This window comes from Delphinapterus leucas, chromosome 18, assembly GCF_059928025.1.
Source record: "Delphinapterus leucas isolate spDelLeu-1000000601 "Yukka" chromosome 18, BTC_Dleu_Yukka2, whole genome shotgun sequence".
NCBI lineage: Eukaryota > Metazoa > Chordata > Mammalia > Artiodactyla > Monodontidae > Delphinapterus > Delphinapterus leucas.
The window spans coordinates 46,389,442-46,409,167 of record NC_143146.1 but is presented as its reverse complement, the minus strand read 5'-3'; the positions used below and the strand labels follow the sequence as shown (position 1 = coordinate 46,409,167).

The following is a 19,726-nucleotide window of genomic DNA, read 5'->3' as shown; positions in this document are numbered from 1 at the left end:
GGATATGCCTGCCAATGCAAGGGACACGGGTTCGAGCCCTGGTCCAGGAGGACCCCACATGCCACGGAGCAACTAGGCCCGTGTGCTATAACTACTGAACCTGTGCTCTAGAGCCTGCGAGCCACAACTACTGGACCCACGTGCCACAACTACTGAAGCCCATGCGCCTAGAGCCTGTGCTCCTCAACAAGAGAAGCCACCGCAATGAGAAGTCAGCGCACCGTAACCAAGAGTAGCTCCCGCTCGCTGCAACTGGAGAAAGCCCGCACAGCAACGAAGACCCAACGCAGCCATAACTAACTAACTAACTAAATAACTAAATAACTAACTAAATAAATAAATAAATTTAAGAATCCACCAGATAAAGGTCTGGACATGGAAACAGTATGTAAACAGAAGGGCACTGGCCTGGGGCCAGCTTCACCTCCTCTTACACTGCTCCCTCCCTCCCTCCCACACCTCCTGTTGCCTCTTTGCACCATCTCTACCTCTTCTTTCCCCTTTCAAAGCAACTCTAATGTCAATTTTGTCTGCTTTCCTCTGGATGCCAGTGTTAGAGACGGGAATTAGTTCTTTTCTACAAGGTTTCCCCTTACCCGAGAAGGTCACTCGCTAACAAACTTTCCAAACGAATTGTTTCCCACACACCTTTTCAAACACTCAACTAGCCTTGGCTTTTGTAGTTTGCTGTTTCTGGAATGGCTTTCTATGCCTTCTCTTCCTGGAGAGCTCAGCTCAGGTGATAAAGACATCCCTTCCTCTGTCACAGGGTCCAGGGCTCCTTTCTCCCTGAAACTCAGCAGAATGAGTTCATGCTTCTCTCTGCTCCTCCGTCTCCCCACATAGGCCCTATGATAGCATTTCCCACTTTCTGTTATTACGTTGTAATTAGGTGTTTGCCATTCTGTCTCCCTGACTAGACCTTGACTGCTCGAGGCCTGACATGTTATGTCATATTCCCCTTTGTGCTTCCAGAGCTTTGCAGTATCTGCTGCATGGTGGGTGCTGAGTAATGTTTAAATGATTTCATGAATTATACTTCTTTGTCTCACATGCACATTTAGCACAAATATTGAAAATGTACAAACACTAAGAGATTTCACACATTCTGCTAATGCAAGACGGGAAACTAAAGCCCAATAGCTAAGTGAGAAGTTTCTGTTATTCAGCTGTGGAGTATGAAGTATTGCCTCCCTGAAATGGAGAGGGGCACTGAATGAAATGGACAGTTGAGGAAGTTCCACTCTGTATCAATCTACCCCTTGCCTGGTCACTAAGGTTTCAGAACTCAAGGAGGGGTTGGCTTATGGGATGTCTCTTCCTCTTCTAGGGGACAAACTAATAATTTAGGTCTCTCACTGGATTGCATCTCAACCATGCAACTGGCTATGAACATGATCTTTCAGTTACCAAAACCCTGCTGACCTAGGATTCCTCAGAATCCTCAGCTCAAGAAAATAGCATGTCCCAGGAGAGAGAATTTAAAACATAATAAAATAAAACAAAGGAAATCCAATACCCAGTTATGTTGGTATCTTTCTAAAGCCTTACTAGCACCATAGTAAGGCTTTCTGCTTCTGTTTCATTATGTGACAGGCAGGGACTGTAAACACTGTCGGTGACAGAGAAAACAGTGTCTAGAAACAAATAAGAAAAACTAAAGCTGAAACTGGGAATATGTGCAGAGCTTATGCTTTGGTATTCTGTGGTCATGACAGTTTTTGCTCTTATGAAAGTACTGTGTGTGGTGTTCTTTTTCTCAGTAATGATTTCTGAAACTGTGTGACTTGTGGAATTCGCTTTTAAAAAAATGCGTGAGTGTTTAATCGTTCCGGGTGTGAGTAACCACATTCTGTTCGAGTGTGCTTCCAGCCCTCACTTTGCTCCTTATCAGCGACAGTACTCCAAACACTTGTCTCAATTTTAAGATCAAAGCTGATGAAAAACAGACCTCTAAAGGGTTGAATTGCCTTCTGCATTTTTGTGCATCAGAAGAAAATACCTATACCACTTGAAGGGGCTGAATTTTTTTAGTGCCTCATCTTCAGATTGTGAATTCTGCTTTGTTCATTTCTTACTCTGTCAATGTCATCTGCTTCGTGAAATGTATCTTTTAATTAATTATTCTTTTCTCAAATTGTCTTCTGTGGCTCACTGTCAGGGCAAGAATTCATATTATTAAAATAGGACCTGTAGATAAAGGGAAATATCTCGGCTTATTTCAGCGTGGAATTAACCTCATTTAACCAGTAAATCACCTTAACTGATTTTTCAGAAAAATCTTTTTGTTGTTTATATATTTTTTGAAGTTGCATACAGCATGGCTTTTCTACAAAGCAGCAATTCAGAAACATGAAAACACTAAATTATAGAAGAACCGAGAAGTCTGACTGAGAAAGAATTTGGAGAGAATCCTAAAGCTAGAAGCCAAATCAATAACAACACAACAACAACATCAACAACTCCATTCACATTCTGCTATACGGGGAATCTCCAAAAATCATCTCCCCAAAATGCATTATTAAATATGAGCAGTTTTGTATACGTCCTACATGTCTGCTTGGGTTTTTATTAAAACGATGGAAACAACTATAAATAATACAGAGAAATGTATAAGGTGATAAAATAAGCAGATAGGACCTTTATAAAGGCAACCTTAAAAGCACTGATAAATTTTCAAAAGTAAAATATTTACCAAAGCTAATAGAACCAAACTTTCCTATGATTTGGAGAATCATAATTTAGTCTATGGGAAAGAAATTGAGGTCTGAGGATTTACATAGATTCCCATACTCTTTTCAATATACTCCTTCAGGAGTGAATATGCAATCCTTTCTTAAGAATGGGGATGAATGTCACCATTCTTTTAGCCCAGATACCAGGAACACTATGATAATGTGCGATTTGGTCATTAAGATCGATTACATGGTGTAGAAATATCGTTGGACTAGAAATGAAGACCTCTAGTTTCTTGCTCCAGATGCACCATTAACTGGTTTTGTGACCTTGAGAAAATCAATGAATTTGACAAATATTCCTTAAGCACCCAGATACTATACACAATGTTGGAGATATTTTGGCAATAGGCAAGATTCCTTGATTTCCAAGTTCTTTCACCTTAGTAAAGAGAGACTGTAGAAATAATCACACTGTAGAATTACAGATGCAACAATATGAAATAGATGGGATGGGGATTGGGGCAAGAGGAGACATTTTGGGAACTTTAAGCCCTTTGGTCTGGCTGGCTTTGAGAGAGTTTGACAAGGTGGGATAAAGATAAATCTGGAGTCGTAGGCAGGAAATAAATTGTGGAGTGGTTTTAACATTATAGTAAAGAGTTGGGACTTTATCATGTATCCAGTGAGTCTCAAATTTTGATATGCAACAGAATTATATGGGGAGCTTGTTAAAACACACATGTGTCCCTTTAGTAATGGCATCAGAATCTTCAGTGGCAGGACCAGGACACTCTGTATGTTTTTGACAAAAACACACTGTATGTTTTTGACAACATACACAAAGTTTGCATCCAACATACACAAAATTTGAAAATAACTGGTATTGTCAGTGGGCATCCACTGAAGGTCCTGAAATAGGGAAATAACACCAGATTTGTATTTTAGAAAGTTCACTGTACCATGTGTATAGAGAATGGACTAGAGGGGCGTGAGTCTGGGGACAGGGAAACTGATTGAAAGACTATCTTCCCAGTGGTCTATGACCCAGTATCCCTTCCTGGGTATGTGTCTGAGAAAACATCCAATATATGTACCTCAGGAGACAAGCACAAGAATGTTCATAGCTGTGATGTGTGTGGTAGCAAAAAACAGGAACAACCCAGATATCCACTAACAAAAGGATGGATGAATTGTGATATCTTTCAAAAAACAGAATATTCTACAACAGTAAAAATGAGTGAGTATTGTCTACATACAGCAGAATAGGTGAAACTTACAAATAGAGTTCTGAGACTAAAAGAGCGAGTAACTGAAGACTACACATTATATGATACCATTCAAACAGTTTTAAGATGAGCACTATTAAACAGTTTGTACACACACACTGTTTTTTTGTTGTTTTGTTTTTAACAAGCAAGAGAATAAAAACACACAATTTAGAATAGTATTTACCACTTGTAGAGCGCAAGGATGCATCAGGTGGAAACAAACAATAGCTTCAATGGTGTTAGTAATGTTTTGCTTCTTTATTTGAAGGGTGGCTTGATGGCTGTTGGTGTTTTGATTATGAATTATGACTTATATTTGGTAACTAGTCTACAAAGATGAACCTCCAATGCACCATGCTTCCCAGTATTCATGCTCTTGTATAATCCCCTCCCACACTGAACCTGGGGATGTAATCAAGAGGATGCAGCAGAAGTGACACTATGTGACTTATAAGCCGAAGTCATTAGAAACTTTGTATCTGCCTTCTTGGTCTCTTAGAGCACACACACCGGGAAAGCAAGCCACCATGTAGGAAGTCCAACTACCCCAAGACCACCATATTGTGAGGAAGCCCAAGTTAGCCAAGGAGAGGCTGCATAGAGACAGGGTGATGTCTGACCAGCTGTCCCAGCTGAGGCACCAGATATATGAGTGAAGGAATCATCATGGGTGCCCAGCACAGGTAAGCTTGCAGACGACACCAGCCCCAGGCACCACCTGACTGCAACTACATGCAGAACCCCAAGTGGGAACTGCCCTGCTGAGCTGAATCAATGCTCAGAATTGTGAGCCATAGTAATAAATTGCTGTTTTAAGCCACATGGTTTGCAATAAATAACCAGAATATTATAAATATGTCACATATATTCTTCTATACCTATCATATAGTACAATTACTTTTCAAAATGAGATTACTAAAATAACTTGTCAGAATCAGACAGTTTTGGCTTCAAATCCTGGCCTTGCCACTCAGGCTGTGTAGCCCTGGATAAATCACTTCACCTTTCTAAGAATCAATTTTCTCATCTGAGAAAGAGAGGAAAATAGTAGCTCCTAATTCATAAGGAGGTTGAGAGGCTTAGGAGATATAGAATCTATACATCCTTATCCAGGCATAAGTTAAGGACTTAATAAATTATAGGGACAGGCCACACTACACAAACTTGCTTCTTCTGGATCTAAGGAGGAAAGAAAAAAGCTTTTGCTAATGAAGAGTATAGATTATAGCTCAAGAACTGTAAATATCCATGGTGAACAGGATTCAGCCAGAACAAGTGACTATAAACTCTTTTCCCACTCTGTGGTTTTATGAAGCTTCATTGATTTCCTGTGGTTTATTTCAGGTATAAAACATTTGAATTCAGAATTCCCAGGGAGAGATTTCCCCAGTTATTTCTCTATTTTTACCATTATCTCTGTCTTTGGCTTCCCTCTCCTGTGGTGCTCTCCACATTGGGCCCTCATTTCCTATCAGGTGACAGCAAAAAATGTAGGGATAGTTCAGTCAGTCCACTTGATGGGTGACTGGTTAATACATCTTAGAGAAGGATAGGTAAGGACGGAGGAGCATGAGATTGAACGCATGTCCTCTTTGCAGGGTATGTGAAGTCTGGGAAGAGAAGCTGGACAGGTAACTTTAAGAAGCAATCTTGTTTGAAAGATGCTTACACTCTGGGAAGGGGTGAAATATGACCATTTTGTGTCCCATAGATATCCTCAGAGTCTAATGAAAGGCAGTTTCTGCCCTTTTGCATTTAGCTTGGTCCACAAGCCACACAGTTCAAGAAGATTAACAACACCAGCTGGGAGGTAAGCATTGCTGTTCTGAAGAGGTTGCTGCCCGTGGAGCTTGTGAACCACGTAACATCAATATCGACGTTGGCTGGAGGAGATCCGCGGGGAATCAGGCATGGTTGAAGCCTGCACAGGTCTGCACAGGGGGCAGGCTCTCTGCCTGCAGACCCCAGAGCTCACAGGATCAGAGGATGACTTCTATCTGTTCTCTTACCAGGACAGAGCAAAGTGATGGGGGTTATAATCCAGCAGGAGGTATTTGGGTCAGATGAGCTCCAGAGGTCTCTTTAAGGTCTAATTCAATGAACAGTATGTTTTTCTTATCTCTGATAAGAGGTAGCATTCTAAAAAAACTTAGTGTACTTCTGAAAAAAAAAATTGTACTCGTGAAATATTTGTTGAAACTTCATAAGTGTCTGTACTTAAAAAAACATTTTTTAAAAACCGCAGTTACATAAAATGTTCAGACTATGGAACTTTGGGGCTTTATTTATTTATATATATTTCTCTTTATAGATTCCTTCCTTCTTCCACTGAATTTTGAGAAGGACATAAAAGTCATTTCCTTTACAAGAAATCCCTCTACTCCCAGCAGTCCTAAATGTTAGAAGGCAAGGTAAGATCACTGGTGGAACCTCAAGGTAGGATTTTTGATACCAGAAAATTCTCTATAGTTTAGCCATAACTAGTATCTAGAGAGTTGTTATTATTCCTGCTTTTCTTGGGGGAAAATATGTAGATTCACATCTCTACCTCGTTGAGCTTTCCTAATAAATTCTAGTGCATTGGATTTTTTTGGAAACAATTTCAAACTTTCAGAAAAATTGCAAATACAGTACAAAGATTTTTTTCTGAATCATTGAGCTTAAGTTGCTGACCTGATGTCCTAAAATCCCCCAAATACTTTAGGGGTTATATTCCTATATAACAACAAGTACCTAAGTCAGGAGATCAAAATTGATATTTTACTACCATCTAGTCCTCAGATCCCCTTCAAGTTTTTCCAACTGTCCCAATGATGTCCTTTATAGAAAAAGGATCTGGTAGGAAATGAAGTGTGGCATTTAGTTGTTATGTATCCATGGTTTCCTTTAGTTTAGAATAGTTTCTCAGTCTTTTCTTGGCTTTCATGATCCTGACACTTATGAGATTACAATCCAGTAGATTTTTGTGGGGCTTTTGTTGTTGTTGTTTTTTTAATTTTTTAAAACAGAATCCCCTTCATTTTGTTTCCCCATGGTAAGATTGATGTTACACATCTTTGGCAGGAATACCACAAAACAGAGCTCTGTTCTCCTTGCATTCTATCAGGTGGAATGTGATTTTGATTTATCTCATTACTGAAAATGTTAACTTAGATCATTTGATTACAGTGGTGTCTGTAAAGTTACAGGTTCCCTTTTTAATTAATAAGTATTTTGTGGGGAGATAATTTAAGATTACAAAAATATCCTGTTCCTCATCTAAGTTTCTATTTATTTATTTATTCATTCATTCATTCATTTCAGCATGGACTTGTGGACTCCTATTTTATTAAATGGATTATAATAAGTTACTGTATTTATTTTGATACTCAAATTGTCCCAGATTTAGCCAGTGGGATCTTCTTGAAGCTGGTTCCTCTGTCCTTTTGACATCTCATTAAAGTTCTTTTAACATTTCATTACTTTCTGGCACAAAAATGTTCCAGGCTTACCTCATCCTTCTGCTGCTCTCGTGCTGGAATCAGCCATTTCTCTAAGGAGCCTAGATCCTTTTAATGGAGGATGATATTTAGAAACCAAGATTTGGTTTCCAAGTGTGCTCATTGCTGTTGGGGTGTTGTTGCTCACAGCCCTCTCAGCTCTTTCAAGCTCTTTATATTTTGAGAAATTATCCATTTGTCAACATGTGGCAAATACCTTTTCTTAGTTTGAGGTTTTTCTTTTGACTTTATTTATGGTTATTTTGCCTATGCAAAAATAATTGCTCATATTGTAGCTTTATCAAATTTTTGTCTTGGCTTCTGGGATTTATGTCTAACTCAGGTATTTCACACTTCAGCATTACAAACATTTCTGCCCGTGTTTTTTTCTAGCACTATAGAATAATTTTTATTTTAATCCTGAAGTGCATCTACCCAAATGTTGGTAAAAAATCTGTGTTTCATTGGGAGAGCAAGCTCAGTGCCATAGACTGACACACCATTTGAGGAAAACCAAGACCAAATCCAACTTTTTAGATATGTAGGTGTTTTGTGATCTCTTTATACAAACTATTGGTTTTCTGCCCTGGCTCACCATTATCATTACCTTTGAAGTTTTTATAAAACAGACTGCTACCTAGTAATCTACCATACAAAACAATTAAATCAGACCTCTGGGGATTACTGGATAAAGATTTTTTTAAAAATCTCTACAGGTGATCTAATGTGCTGCCAAGACTGAGAACCACTGATCTATTCCTACATCTTCACAGCTGCCTAAAATTCTACTACTAGCAACTGCTTCCTTTGGATAAGCAATTCCTCTTTGAATATCTTCTTTTAAAACATAAGTATTTTTCAAAATTTAATACTCAAGTTTCTAATAATTTAGCACTGAGTTTAGCAGACTCATATCAAGACATAAGAATTAAAATTATATGTGTAAGGAAACTACATATGCAGCAGACCCACTCTCGTGGGCTGGTTGTGCACAGAAGGCAGCAGTTACCTGGATAAAGGGGATACGGTGTGAAAACAGGAAGAAGACTTGCCATCACAATGATCTCAAGAGGAAACTTAAAGATAGTTCTGGACTTCTGGAAAACAAGAGCAACTTGAGAGGAATGTAATATTAAAAACATGGTTCATTATCCGTGTGATAATGGGTAAGTGACTTAACTTCTCAGAACCTCAGTTTCCTTATTGGCAAAAATGAGACTAATATTATTTGTGGAATTATTGTGAGAATTGTATCAGATTATAAAGCTAAAGTTCTTTCCATGTACTGACGCATAGTAAATACTCAGTAAATTGTTGCCACAAGTTAGGAAGAGCTACTCTTACTCCTTCCAACTAGCACTACTTCTAACAGATGACTATTTCTTCATAAGCTAAGTTGTAAACTGTAAATTGGCTTAGATTGACTTCTTGAGGGGCCTTTATATAATATTCAGTGATATCATTATTTAACACTAATCTTATCATAAGAGTTTTGAGCTGAGACAAGTTTTTTAGAAATGAGCATGCACTTCTTGGGCTCCCCTCGTGGTGCAGTGGTTAAGAATCCTCCTGTCAATGTAGACAACACAGGCTTGAGCCCTGGTCTGGGAAGATCCCACATGACGCGGAGAAACTAAGCCTGTGCCCCACAACTACTGAGCCGACGTGCTACAACTACTGAAGCCCATGCATCTAGAGCCTGTGCTCTGCAACAAGAGAAGCCACTGCAACGAGAAGCCTGTGCACTGCAACGAAGAGTAGCCCCTGCTCACCACAACTAGAGAAAGCCCATACGCAGCAATGAAGACCCACCCAATGCAGCCAAAAATAAATAAATAAATTTATTTTTTAAAAAAAGAAATAAGCATGCATTTCTTGATTTCTAAGAAAAAGCCAGTAAAAGAAAAACTACACTGAAAGAAATTAGTTTTTAAATAGTTAAATTACTCAGTCTCACTGTTGGAATTGTATTGAGGTAATGAATGAATCCAAAGTGGTAAATATGCTATAATTGTTTATTGCACTAAAACTCCAATGTTGTAACTTTTGCAGTATCTTGTGTAAGTATCATATATTCTGAAAAATAAGTGATATTACAACATGAGTTGGTCATGGATAATACTGAATATAGGAATTTATTATGGAATTTAAATTAGTATGTATATACATATTTCTTATTTTACCTGACATATGTTAAGAGTCAACTGGCCTCGTGACAGTTTGAAATAATAGACAAAGCATTTCAGAAGTAAGCTCAGAATTATGTAGCCTGAGACATGCACAATTTCCTGTAGTGTCAAGTAAAGTGAATATGCAGAAACAGAAACTGATAGCCCTAATAAAGGAGGAATTCCCTTAAGCTTTTATATACATATATATGAAAAATCTATTAACACAGTTCTTTTATTTAAAGGAAATTGATGGTTTAAGTAAACTGTAGTTATATAGCCATCAATTCTCTTTATAAAGATCTTCAACAGGGAAAGTTTTGCACCTGTTAATCAGTTCCAAGACACGGTAAGTTGAGGGAATTGTATTGATGCCTAAACCAGGCCACAGGCTGGATGGGTGGAAAGACTATCAGATCTGTTTGCTTTCAGCTAGTGAATTTTTATTAAACATTCAATATGAGCTAGCTCTGTGTTAGGGACTGGGGTAACTCAGGGTCTGTATAATCGAATATGGGATACATGAAATATTACGGAGAAAAAAAATTTTTTTTTTTACTAAACAAAAGGGAGATATGTGTATAGATTGAAGTAGTCAGAGAAGGCTTAGTGAGATAGCACTTGACTTGGGTCTTAGAAGTGTTTGGACAGATTGAAGGTGGAGGAGCGGGAAGGAGGCATTCTAGGAAGAACAATGTAAGGATAGAATCAAAGAGGTGGAAATAAGCATGGATGTGTGGGGGCTACATTCATCCGTTGTTGCTTATGTAACAAATCACCTCCCAACTTTAGGCCATTTGCTGTTGCCTATTGTTCTCCTGATCTGGGCCAGGCCTAGTGGATCTCACTTAGGCTTGTAGTCAGCTAAGAGGTCAGCTAGGGCCTGGCTAGTCTGGAAAAACTCACTTACATGTTAGGCTTGCTGGCTGTTGGCTGAAGGGCTATGGCTGGTCTCCACATGGTGGTCTCTCATACTCCAGCTGGCTAGTCCATGCTCCTCCCCACCTGGTAGGGGTACAGGGGAGAAGAGAAGAGCAGAAGTATGCCAAGGCCCAGACTCACACCTGGCACACTATCATTTTTGCCACGTTCTGTTGGTCAATGCAAATCACAAAGCCAGACTAAAGTGGTGGGGAATTACACTCCTCTTAATAGGAAGAGCTGCAAAATCACTGGGCAAAGGGTGTGGACCACAAGGAGTGGCCTTTTTTGTTTGTTTGTTTTTTGTTTTTTGCGGTACGTGGGCCTCTCACTGTTGTGGCCTCTCCCGTGCGGAGCACAGGCTCCGGACGCGCAGGCTCAGCAGCCATGGCTCACGGGCCTAGCCGCTCCGCGGCATGTGGGATCTTCCCGGACCGGAGCATGAACCCATGTTCCCTGCATCGGCAGGCGGACTCTCAACCACTGCGCCACCAGGGAAGCCCCCTGGAGTGGCCATATTTGTAAACAGTTTTCCACATGGGTCAACCTCACTGAGGTACAGATGTTGTGAAAAGGTAAGGAAACAGGGAAAATATATTTTTAGGAAGACTAGCTTGGCAAGAGCTCACACTCAAATCTGAGAAGTCATGGAAGAGACTGAAGGAGATAAGGAGCTGCATCAATAATCCTAGTAAGAGGTATAAGGGGTTTGTCTTTGTTTGGGCTGCTATAACAAAGAACCACAGACTGGGCGGTTAATAAACAACAGAAATTTATATCTCACAGTTCTAGAGGCACCTGCTTGGTCACGTTCTGGTGAAGGCCCTCTTCCTGGTCATGGCCAGTGCCTTCTCGTTGTGTCCTGATGTGGTGGAAGGGGGCTAAGGACTCTGTGGTGTTCCTTTTATAAGAGCTTTAATCCCATTTATGAGGGCTCCAGCTAATGACTTAAGCACCTCCCAAAGGGACTACCTCCTAGTACTATCACCTTTGGAGGTTAGGATTTAAAATATGAGCTTGGGGGGATAAAAACAAATCAGACGGGACTTCCCTGGTGGCGCAGGGGGTATGAATCTGCCTGCCAATGCAGGGGACACGGGTTCGAGCTCTGGTACGGGGTGATCCCACATGCCGCGGAGCAGCTAAGCCCGTGTGCCACAACTACTGAGCCTGCACTCTAGAGCCCATGAGCCACAACTACTGAGCCTGCATGCTGCAACTACTGAAGCCTGTGTGCCTAGAGCCTGTGCTCCACAACAAGAGAAGCCACCAAAATGAGAAGTCCATGCACCACAACAAAGAGTAGTTCCCACTCGCTGCAACTGGAGAGAGCCCACATGCAGCAACGAAGACCCAACGCAGCCAAAAATAAATAAATGAATAAATTAAAAAACAAAACAAAACAAATTAGACCAATACAGGTCAGGCCAAAGATAGAGGCAGTATTTTCAGGATTTTTATTTGTTTCTTAAAAGTAACCATGAAATAAATGGTTCTATCCCTTTGAAAATATTTTGGGGCATTTTTGAATTGGTCTTGACTCATAGTCGTGTGTTTCTGAACTGTGTCTTTTGCTGTCCATATCTTTGGGCTATGGCCCATCCTTAGACTCTGGTGGGTCGTAAGTACATAGTATTGTGCTGACTCCCCCAAACAGGACCATATCCAGCAAATCTGCTGGTGTGAGTCCTTCGGGTGTACATTCATCAGCACTCAGCTGTTCAACAACTGAAAGATTTGTGTGTGCGTGTGTGTGTATGTGTGTGTGTGTGTGTGTGTGTGTGTTTGCACTCTCTTTAGCTGAGTTTCCCAGGAGACTTGAAACAAATTCCAATCTTGGTTTCTGAGCTCCTGTCTGCAACCTCAAGTATGCTTACTTTAAAACTGGGCCTTTGAAGTACCTTGCTTCATTCCTTTGTTTTTGGGACCATCTCACCATAATGTCATCAACTATGACCTGCCAAACATCATCATGTATTAACCTTAACTCTGCTTAGAGCAATAAATGATGGTGCTCTTGCTTCTAGCAACTCTAAATGTTGCATCAGGTTAAAAAGGAGAAGTGTTTTTATAAATATCCTAAGACTTATATGATAGCTAACTTCTATAAAAATTACACAAAATAGGGACTTCCCTGGAGGTCCAGTAGTTGAGACTCCACACTTCCACTGCAAGGGGCATGAGTTCAACCCCTGGTTGGGGAACTAAGATCCCCACATGCCACAAGGCACTGCCAAAAAAAAAAAAAAGAAAAAAAAGGAATTATACAAAATAAAACAAATACCATAATGAGTATGTTGAGGTAACACTGGTTTATAACATTATATGTTTCATGTGTACCACACTATACTTTGACTTCTGTATACACTACCACATGCTCACCACCAAAAGTTTAGCTTTCATCCATCACCATACAGTTGACCTCCTTTACTCATTTTGCCCTCCCTCCACACCCTTCTCCCTCTGGTAACTACTACTCTGTTCCGTACTGATTTTCAAAAGTACATTATTTCTTTAGAAAGTCTGAGGAAAAAAATAATAATTGAGTTAGGTCTTGGAGAAACCTTAAGAGGTCAGTCTCAGAATGATTGTCTTAGGAGAGAAAAGTCATTTATTGCCAAGTAAAGATTTCAGATACTCATACTTCTCAAATTGATTAAAAAATTTATTGCTTTAATAACTGAAAGTTCAGTTGTTATTACCTACCCTGATATGCTTTTCAAATGGCCACATTGTTTTGTTCTAATGATTTTGCTTTTCTAAAGACTTGTAAATCTTCTATGAAAAGATTTAATTGCTTCCTATGAAGGAAGGAGGAGAGGATGAAAATGCATGGTGTGAGGCTCTAGAAAAACAAAGCATTTATCTCTATTTCTGTCTGTTGGGATGCTTTAAGGTTAATAATTGGGAATTGCTCATTTTAAAGCCACATTGCACTAAAAAAAAAAGACACATGCTTCCTGCTGATAGGGTTTTCAGACTGCCTAGAATTTATTGTAATTTTATGAGAGAAAAATCTTAATAGCTCAGCAATCAAATACATTATAAAATAATTTTAGAAAACCTAAGTATTTATAATTGTTCCTTGTAAATTTCACTTTTTTCCCTCTTGTATAGTTATGATATCAGGATTTGGAATTTTAATTTGCAGCTTTCATTCATTTTACAACAGTATAATGAATGTTTTATCTTCCCTGGGACTATTATATCCAGAGATAATAAGAACAGTCATCTGTTATATGGTCTGCATTTCTTGAGTTGTCTTCTGTGATTTTGTTGTCAGCCTAGCAAAATTAATTAGATTAATTCCCTAAATTCTAGAGAATATTATTAGATACCAATTAAGCATTCAGAAATGTATATTTTATATACTAGTTTATAGACTAATTTTAAAAGAAAGTAAACCCGCCTAGATTCATACATTTTGATGTTTAGTCTTCATAATACACCCTAATATCTATTAATGTGTCATTAGTTTTGTAGGAATCTGGTAAAAAGTCATTATATGTATTTTGAATAAGATGCTAGCTGACCTTAAGCATTTTTTCCCTGTTTGTTTCTTTATGTACATTTTTCAAATAGGGCTAGACACTGCTATATCCTCAAAAACAAAACAAAACTCTGAAAAAGAAAATCACATACACAAATCAGATTGGCTGCTAGTCCTAAATGTCTGACTGGATGCCCATTTATTTTATACTTTTATTATTGTTTTTATTTATTTTTTGAAATAATTTTCAAAAAGCCAATATGCACACAGTTTAACCATCAAGTATAATGATATACAATAGTTCTTTGGCTCACTTCTTCTCAGCTTTACTTACTCACCAGAGATACTGGCTTCAAACACAGCTCTTTTAAAAATTTTGGTAGACAATACTTCCCAGTCTCTCTTGCAGTTGGTTGCAGTCAAGTTTTGAGTTCAGGTGAATGGAAACTGAGCAAAAGTGATGTAAGCCAATTTTTAGGCCCATCAAAAATATCCTGTGTACTATTCTCAACTTTTAGCTGAATGGAGATGACCCTGGCACTTAGAGGATGGGGAGTCCTTGAGTCACTGTTGGTATTCTATGTGTTGGTTACCATACTGTTTTTCATGTACATTTTTGGTGGTGAAATATACCAGAAAGACTAAGTCGCTCCCCAGTGCATGACTTTTTGTCTCCGCTGTTATGTAAGAAAATGCAAAAGTGGTTTCTAAAAATGTAACATCAAATTTAATAAAATTTTGTACCAGATTGAGGGTTGCATGTCTTTAAATGTAGCTGAAAAATAGTACAGGTTTGCTCCATGGAAATGCTTTGTTTTGAAAAGTCCTGCTAATCATGATGGCTTCACTAATATCCCAAGGAACAAGATACAGTCATAGTGGGGTTAATTGTTAATACTTGTACACGTAAACACATAGTGCAAATAGTCTTATTCATAATTTAGATTTATTTTTAACAAACTTGGAGTCAGATCTTGGAATCATTATTTTGATGTTACTGTGTAGCTACCAAGACCTCATTCCAGGAATAGTAGAAACATTATCACTGCCACTTGATTGTTCACCTGTATTTATATTCCTAGTGTAATTCTTGATCAGTTGTTTGTGTGTCGGAATCCTTTTAAGCCACTTGTTCATTTTATGAAGCTCAGTTAACATTAGGTAACATAATCCAGAAATCCACTGAGTAATACAATTGCAGTATGTGACTATAAGTTGAAATTTGACATAGGAGAAAAGGTGCCATTGTCAACTCCTCCAAGTTACAGAATGTCCACCACCCCACAGGATTTCTTACATATTACACATGCCATTGTCAAGCAGACAGAGTGAGTGAAGGTACCAGATTTGATCTGTATATTACTGTACAACATTTAATTTCCTACTTTTGTTCTTGTTGTTTTTTGTTTTTAAAAATAATTGTTTATTTACTGAACCTTGGGCAGATTAGATACACAACCAATTTTAAACTTACATCTTTTAACTCAGTTTTGCAGTGTTTTCACACACACACGCACACAAATTGGCATGCAACAGTTGTCCTAAGGTAAAACACAGTCACCTTAAACTGTTGCAAGTATTTTCACCCAAGGTTGAAAAATTGCTTATCCTGAACATAAAAACTTTTAATAAATTTAAATTAGTTATATAAAACTCGTTACTTGTAGTTTTCCCCTTGCAAAGATCCAAGAAAAAAAATGTACAAACCCATCATCAGAGACCAAGAGAAAGTCATTTTATTTTATACAAAACAAAATTCACATGTGCCATAAAAGAAAGACCCAGGAAAAACAAAAACAGAAACCCTAATACTGACAGTAATGTTCAGTACTCTAATTAAACAGTGGCCAAATGCCACTGATCAAAAATAAAACAGTGGCTGTATATCACTGCAAAGAAATCCAAGAGGCTTTTAACCCTTTGGCGTCAGAAATCCAGAGTTTTCCAATTACTTGAACGCATACCTCCTACGTGCCAAGAGTAGAGAAAGTGGATGTGCCAGCAGAGAAAGAAAAAGAACTATCGTTCACTGCAACACCCAGAGAATTGGCTTTAATAGATACTTCTTACAAGTTTAGGCAGAAACCAAAACAAGGGTCATTAGCTGCTTGTGTCAACAATTTTAAGTGGAGGTGATTGAGTTCTAGGGTTCAAAGTCAACTATAAGGGGAAAAAGGTTGTTGGCTTAAGTCTTATCTTTAAAGCAAAAACAAGATAGACAAGGTATAAAAGTACCAACCTGGTAGCATATTCTAGTCACAGAGCTCTGCCATTAGGCTGGATAGAAAATGTCAAGATTCAGATTGTTGTTTCTCATAAGGACTCAACAAAATGAATCTTTAATGACTTGAACTGCAGGACAAGGGATCCCAAGAATGCAGTCATTTTAGTAAAGTACTATCCTGAACAAACTGCATTTTATGATGAAAACAAAAGGAAAGAAGATATAATAAGGACTATACACCTATATTCCACTTACAGTGCTTGAGTTCTGGAAGGACCTGTATAATGAAGGCAGAATTCAAATATGAAATCATGCCAATCACATGTCAAATTTCACTATAACTTTCCTAAAAAAGTGTTCTCCCCCAATATCTCTTAATCACAAAGAAACAGAAGCTGTGAATGTGCAGTTCAGAAAATAAAAACGTAGAAACTAATGACATTATTATGACCAAGATGTTTGGTAAACAGTGAATTATGAGTTTGGGCTCATCAGGAAAAGGCTTTTTAAACAACCCTCTGGACTGCAAAAAAATCTCTTCAGGTAGTAGATCTGTCCCAATGTCATGGAAACTAGAACAAGAGCTTCAAAGAAGGACCAAAGGACCACTCTGCTGTTTGTGTTGTCATTGATTGCTCTGTGTATTCTCTCCCAAACTCCCCTGTTCATGCTTTACAGCTGTTATTGCCACTGCGAGCTCATTAATCATTTCTTCTAGCTTGTTCTGGTGAGCTTCTGTTTCCATGTCTTGTCCTTAGGGGGCCTCCCCATTATCAACGGTGTACATCACTATCTTTGGAATCACGGTGGACACCCTATTGCTAAAACAAAACTTATATGTTCCATCCATGTGAGCAGAAAATGTGTATTTCCCACTGGACTCCCTGTCTCCCTTATAAATTCCTTTATTTTCAGGCCCTGTAGCCTCCACATTGATGTCCAGGAAGCCGCCCTCAGCTACCTCGAAGATGAGGCCCATCTTGGTGCCCGAGGTGACCCGTTTGAAGAAACATTCCTCTGCGTGTGCATCGATGCTGACGAAGTAGCCCGAGACCGTGGCCAGGAGGGCGGCCAGGAGCACGAGAAGCTCAGCGAGCGTCACCATGGTGCTGCTGGGGCCAAAGCCAGCATCGCAGCTGTGGCCTCCGGAGCTGCGCCACCACAGCCTTCTCCTAATTTCCTACTTTTTTGATAAAGGCTATAGATATGTCTTGACGTTCCCTTCCCTCACTCCAGTGGAACATTTCCATGTCCACTCTGGAGACTAGTGCGCTCTAAACCCTTGCTGCTCATACTGTGGTTTATGGACTAGCAGAATCAGCATCATCCCAGGAGCCTGTTAGAAATGCAGCATCTCAGGCCCATCCTCAAATCTACTGCATCAGAGTCTGCGTTTCAGCAAGATCCCCTAGAGAATCATACGTCGTTAACTTTTTTTTTTTTTAACATCTTTATTGGGGTATAATTGCTTTACAATGGTGTGTTAGTTTCTGCTTTATAACAAAGTGAATCAGTTATACATATACATATGTTCCCATATCTCTTCCCTCTTGCGTCTCCCTCCACATCCCACCCCTCCAGGCGGTCACAAAGCACCGAACTTATATCCCTGTGCTGTGCGGCTACTTCCCACTAGCTATCTACCTTACCTTTGGTAGTGTATATATGTCCATGCGTTAACGTTTGAATGAACCTCTCCCTCGTGCGAAAGAGCCTAGAGGCTGGCATTCTGCGTGAAGAGTAGGGCTGGAAGATCCACCTTTCTTTGTGCAGTTTAATGCCCTTGCTTTCGGTTCTGTGCCTCACTCTCATCAGGGTCTCTGTTTAGTGTCCCCCAAGTCCCCAACGTGGTCGATTTCTTCAGAAATGAAATTTCTTGTGGCATCATAGTTTTTCAAGCCTCAGTGTCTCATACAGATCCCTTCTCCTTTCCTTTGCCTGAAATTTCTTTCCCAATCCTTCTCTCCTTCACATGAGTCCTTTCAAGACCCAGTTCAGGTGGTATGATCTCAGGAACAGTTTCTCTGGCCTGCCCCCCTCTCCATCCCTCTACCATCACAAACCCACAGATCAACAGAAATGCCTCTTTGGGGGCACCCACCTCACCCAGTGCTTATTCCATCTTTTCACAGGTCCTGGTCATTGCTACCTTATCCCTCTCTTTGACTGAACTGTAAGCACTTAAAGGCCTTTGCTCCCTCAATACTTAGCACAAAGCCTGGCACAGGCACACAGGGAGGTTCCTAGTAAATAGCTGTCGAATAAATGTGTCTGAACTGACCTGAATCTTTAGCAGTTCTCTCACTTGTAGTGAAAGCGCAGGCACCTTGTAAACGTGTCTTTGGTTTTGCCCCGATGGTGTGGAGAGTCTCTCCAGGCTTCTTCTGCTCTGGATGGAATTTCTGCTCCCCCTGGTTTCTTACCTGCTGTCTCATATCTGGACTTGGCCTCTCATTTTGGGGTCTGGGGCTGAAACCAGTTAGACTGCATGCCTGACTTTCTATCTATTAATCTTGACCCTGAGTGCCGATTCTTGACCTCAGTTCAGCACTAGACAGAGAGCACCGTGAGCTCCTTGGTCCTCAGTCCCTCTAGTCAAACTGGGCTAATGAAAGAGAAGAGTGCAGTCAGGAGTGGATGGATTATGTTTAGGGAAAGCTATACTGTGGAAATAGGTTGTTGTTTTATTTTTATATTGTTTTGATGTATAGAGTTTATCTTTGCTTTTGCCAGATTAACACAGTATTTATATAACCTTGTGTTTCTTTAGAATGACATTTTGTGAGGGCTTCCCTGGTGGCGCAGTGGTTGAGAGTCCGCCTGCCGATGCAGGGGACACGGGTTCGTGGCCCGGTCCGGGAAGATCCCACATGCCACGGAGCGGCTGGGCCCGTGAGCCATGGCCGCTGGCCCTGCGCATCCGGAGCCTGTGCTCTGCAAGGGGAGAGACCACAACAGTGAGAGGCCCGCGTACTGCAAAAAAATAAATAAATAAAAATAAAATAGAATGACATTTTGTGGAGAATGGGAAATTGTCATTTCATTCTTTCTTAGTCTAACCCTAGGCCACATGCCTGTGATAGAATTTTTTTCTGCAGGCTTTTTGCAGGATTATATGAAATGAACATGAGATTTTTGCGTTATTCCAAACAGTATTTCGCAAGCTGACCCTATATTTGCTATCCTCAACCTGAGATAAATATGCAAGAATTTACCATTCTGAATATAGTCTATTAATTTTCAACTTAGTGACTTATTTCTACTTCAATCATAAATGCCAAAATGTATGAGCTTAAATTAGCTTTGTGTCTTATGTTTACAATTCTGTGTATTTATAATCGTTCAACTAAAATGATAACTGAGAGACAGTCCCTCAGAATTGGGAAGTTATGTGAGAAACTACCCAGCTGATACCTTCTTTTGTTAAACTTTTTATTTTGAAATAATTGTAAATTCACATGCAGTTTATTCACATGCAGAATAAATGTAAAATCACAT

The 19,726-nt window shown here is 39.5% G+C and overlaps 1 pseudogene; it reads right to left on the bottom strand.

Annotated features, from left to right (window-relative positions):
- Positions 1 to 16,318: 16,318 nt before the first annotated feature.
- On the bottom strand, positions 16,319 to 18,799 carry LOC149746850 (transmembrane emp24 domain-containing protein 2 pseudogene; annotated as a pseudogene).
- Between the last annotated feature and the right edge of the window lie 927 nt (positions 18,800 to 19,726).